The sequence below is a fragment of the Spinacia oleracea genome, chromosome 6 (genome assembly GCF_020520425.1).
Source record: "Spinacia oleracea cultivar Varoflay chromosome 6, BTI_SOV_V1, whole genome shotgun sequence".
Taxonomy (NCBI): domain Eukaryota; kingdom Viridiplantae; phylum Streptophyta; class Magnoliopsida; order Caryophyllales; family Amaranthaceae; genus Spinacia; species Spinacia oleracea.
The window spans coordinates 146,534,023-146,537,879 of record NC_079492.1 but is presented as its reverse complement, the minus strand read 5'-3'; the positions used below and the strand labels follow the sequence as shown (position 1 = coordinate 146,537,879).

At 32.5% G+C, this 3,857-nt stretch overlaps 1 long non-coding RNA gene across 1 annotated transcript; it reads right to left on the bottom strand.

Moving 5' to 3' along the window:
• Positions 1 to 535: 535 nt before the first annotated feature.
• On the bottom strand, positions 536 to 3,629 carry LOC130462852 (uncharacterized). Its single transcript, XR_008923683.1, has 5 exons — positions 3,229 to 3,629; positions 3,044 to 3,139; positions 2,708 to 2,788; positions 1,945 to 2,052; positions 536 to 953 (listed from the first exon to the last, which is right to left on the bottom strand). It is a non-coding gene; the product is annotated as an uncharacterized lncRNA (long non-coding RNA).
• Positions 3,630 to 3,857: the final 228 nt, after the last annotated feature.

Here is a 3,857-nt window from a genome sequence, read left to right as displayed (position 1 = left end):
AATCTAGTTTCTACTAGTCTTATATGCACGCGATGCGTGCGGGATTATATAAAAACTTAAAATTGTATTACAACCACTAAATATAAATATTAGATAAAACTTAAAATTGTATTACAACCACTAAATATAAATATTAGATAAAAAAAAATGTTTACAAAGTAGCAACATTTTGAAATAAAAATGGAATTATATTAAATTACACAATATAATGTTCTTAATTCTAGATGTCTCAGAAGAGACAAAAAAAAAACAGATAAGAATGAATTATGTAGCATACGGTGATAGAAACTTAACATGATTATATAACCCAAGCTCAAGAGAAGTCAGGTTTTGCAAATTCTGCACAATTTCCTATCCTCAAAAGTTGGGGAAAATATATAACTACTCATAATGATAACTGTAGCACAAATCTCATCAACTAAAGGAAGATCTTACTACACTTATTGAGACACAAAAAGTGGTGAAAAAATTGAGTACAGTATAATAAAAAAAATCAGCAAGCATGAAATCATAGATTTAGGTCAATTTACACAGTAACACAGCCTTAATCATAGGTTTGGCTGGAAGATCACAATCAACTACAAATATACAGAAATGACAACGAAGAAATATATGCGACATCAAACTTCAAGAAACTTGCAAATAAGTTAATACGAAATTGAATTGAAGATAAAATACACACTGGACCAAAAATGGAATCAACATTCACAAAATTGCTGACAAAAATGTGTTATTTGGTTCTATACCAAGAAAATCAGACAATCAGACTTTACTCAGTCAAAATATTACACTAACTTAAGAGCAAGAAGACCTTGTGTGTGTTGTGCATTATGAGATTGCTTCCTCTCGAGAATGTCACTGATCTATGTTATTACCAAGCGTGAAAATAGAAGGCCAACAATTAGGGTTTCAATTACCAGCATCAAGAAGACTTAATGCTGCACCCGTTGATCCTGTACCATAAAAAACAGTAGAAACAGTGAGAAGAGGACTTAATGGTGTACCCGCTGATCCTGTACAATAAATAATAGCAGTAACAGTGAGCTATGAGTGCCCAAATCGCATAAACAACAGTAATTATGAGTGCATATAGTCCATTGACGAACAACCGAACAATCATAAATTAACTCATAAATTCAGAAACAACTATTAACCACAGTTCTCCATGAAAAACCCCAATTGAAACCCATCTTAAATCATGCAGCAGTAATCAAATTATGCTTTGTTTAGCAAGTCGCCAAAACTAAAACACATTGCCTTCTAGATAGGCTAGGTTTATCAATAATGGTATTTCATTAAGATCTCACCTTAGTGCAGTTTAACCACCAATTTTTGTGGTTAAAAGATTACAATTTATATTAGGTTAAACATACAACAACACCATAAAGCAATAAGAAGTTTCTGTATTTGAGGGATCAGGAGCTGTTGATGTGGAAATAGCAGCCGAAATGCATTTAAACTAACCTTAACAAATGTAAAATGTTAAGAAAAATAGAGTTTGAATTATAGGATTCAAGCGAATGCATAATAATGCAGGACACGCTGATATAGCGCTAGATATATCAGACCCAGAAAGTCCTATGCCTTATGCCCTGAAGAAGCTCAATTCTGGGTTTTAGGGTTTTATCGACATTAGACAATAGAAGTTTGCGTTCAATTTGGATGACCCTAGAACAAAATAGAACTCGTAATAGCTATGTCCACCTGAAACCCTTGTACATCAATGAATCCACAAATTTTATGATTGAAATTCGGGAAATCCCACAAATAGGAAGTAATTAATTAAAAGCAACTCGATTTAGACCATCATCGATACAAACCTTACTTATAGTTCATCATCATTATCGAACATTCAAACATGAATTACTTGATTAAATTAACATGAACTAAGAACGAATTAATGATGAAATTAAGTTGAAATTAGACGATGAATCGATTATGTACCTTTGGTTTGGTGGAGAGGAATTGATGGAGTTGTTGGCTACTTCCATGGAATTGATGGAGTTGACTGAAATTACTGAAATAAACCCCTGAAACCTCTGCTTCCAATTACTGAAATAAAAAATTAAAATTGGAATTGTAACTAAAACCTTAAAACTGAAATAAAACACAGAAAATAGAAATAAGAAATAATTACTTTGAATTTCGATTAAGCCTTCCTAATGATTTTAGGGTTGATCGAAAATAATGGAATCCTAAACGTCCATATTTAAATTTGAAACCTCTAAACTTGAACAGTTCTACCAGAATTGGCTTCACTGTTTTTTTTTTTTTTATCTTATATGGAACTTTTTACAATGATTTTCCATTAAAGTATTTCAGAAACAATACATTTTTTGTTACTCATTTCATTTTGAGTAACAAAAAATGTATGGAAGAAATAAATCACCATGGAAGTATTGGGAAATAAATCAAAATGATACAATCTTTTGAGTTGCTAAATAACTGTAATTTGGATAATAACTGAAAATTATTTACAATTATTTTCTGTATCAATTGATTGTATTTTTCAGTTAGTTTTCAGTTATTTTCAGTTATTTAAAACTCTCAGATGCTGAATCAATCAATTTTCTGCATCAAAATATTGTATTTTTCAATTGATTGACAAAAATGGTAAGAGAACATTCATCTCTATTAAAAATCCTAATAATTATCAAAACAGAAAAAAATTCCCAAATATTTTATTATTCAAATTCAAAATCCATACCTGTATTCGTAAGTATCATCAAAGTAATTCTCAGCGTATTGGATCTGACCCTCTAACTCCGACACAATTGGGAATTCAAGTCTGCAATACACAAAATACCATTAATTTTACAAATTGTATATCCAAATTTCATAGTGATCAACTAAAAAATCATAAACTCAAAGTAATTGGCGTTTTTTCAAGACATACCCAAATGAGAAAATGAGTCAAATTGACCAAATACATGAAGAATTAGAAATAAGAATGTTTTTTTTTCAATTGATTGACAAAAGATTGTATTTTTCAATCAAATTAGCAATTAAACAAAATGGTAAGAAGATATTCATAGTTTCATACCTGATGAAGAAGCCATCGCCTCAGTAAAAACTTCACCCAAAAAAAATCAACGTGAGGGTTTTGAAACCCTAATTAATCGACCGATGCCGCCTCCTTCTGGTTAATCGAAAATTACACGAAATTGACATAAGTAAAGCAAAATAGAAACCCTAATTAATCGAAAACAAAAAATTGGGGAACTTAACTGGTTAGATGATGATGAGGGTTTTGATTTTTGAAGAGATTCAACGTGAAAAGGGCCGACCGATGCCGCCTCCTTCTCCATCTCCATCTCAACCAATTGATGATTAAAAAACCTCAATAACACAAAGATCAAACGAATAAGAACATAAGTTTTAATCCGAATTTACCAAATCTTTAAGAGAATAGAACTGAAAAGCGGCGAGTTATCTCACCCGGATCTCCAGAAGATTAGACGTTGATGGTGATGGTGATGGTGATGGCGGTGGCGGTGGCGGTGGCGAAGGCGAAAGGCGAAAGGCGGAGGGTTTGGTGGAAGAGGATTAGAGGAAGAAGATCGAAGAAGATGAAGAGGAAGGAGAGAGAAAACGGGAGGGAGGTTGAGGGACGCCGAAGACCTAGGAGAGAGAAAGAGAGGTATGTGTGAGAGTCAGTGAGAGGGTGAGAGTGAAAGGTTGAGTGAAAGGCTGGGGGTTTACTTAGGGGGTAATTTCGACAATTCGCAGGGGGACACGAAAAGTTATTTTACTATTATGCCCTCAGCTGTTACTTTATATAATAGAGATAATTTCGTTTTCATATTTCAAAGTACAGTTTGTAACATCATATGTACAATATACAATATCAAAATATC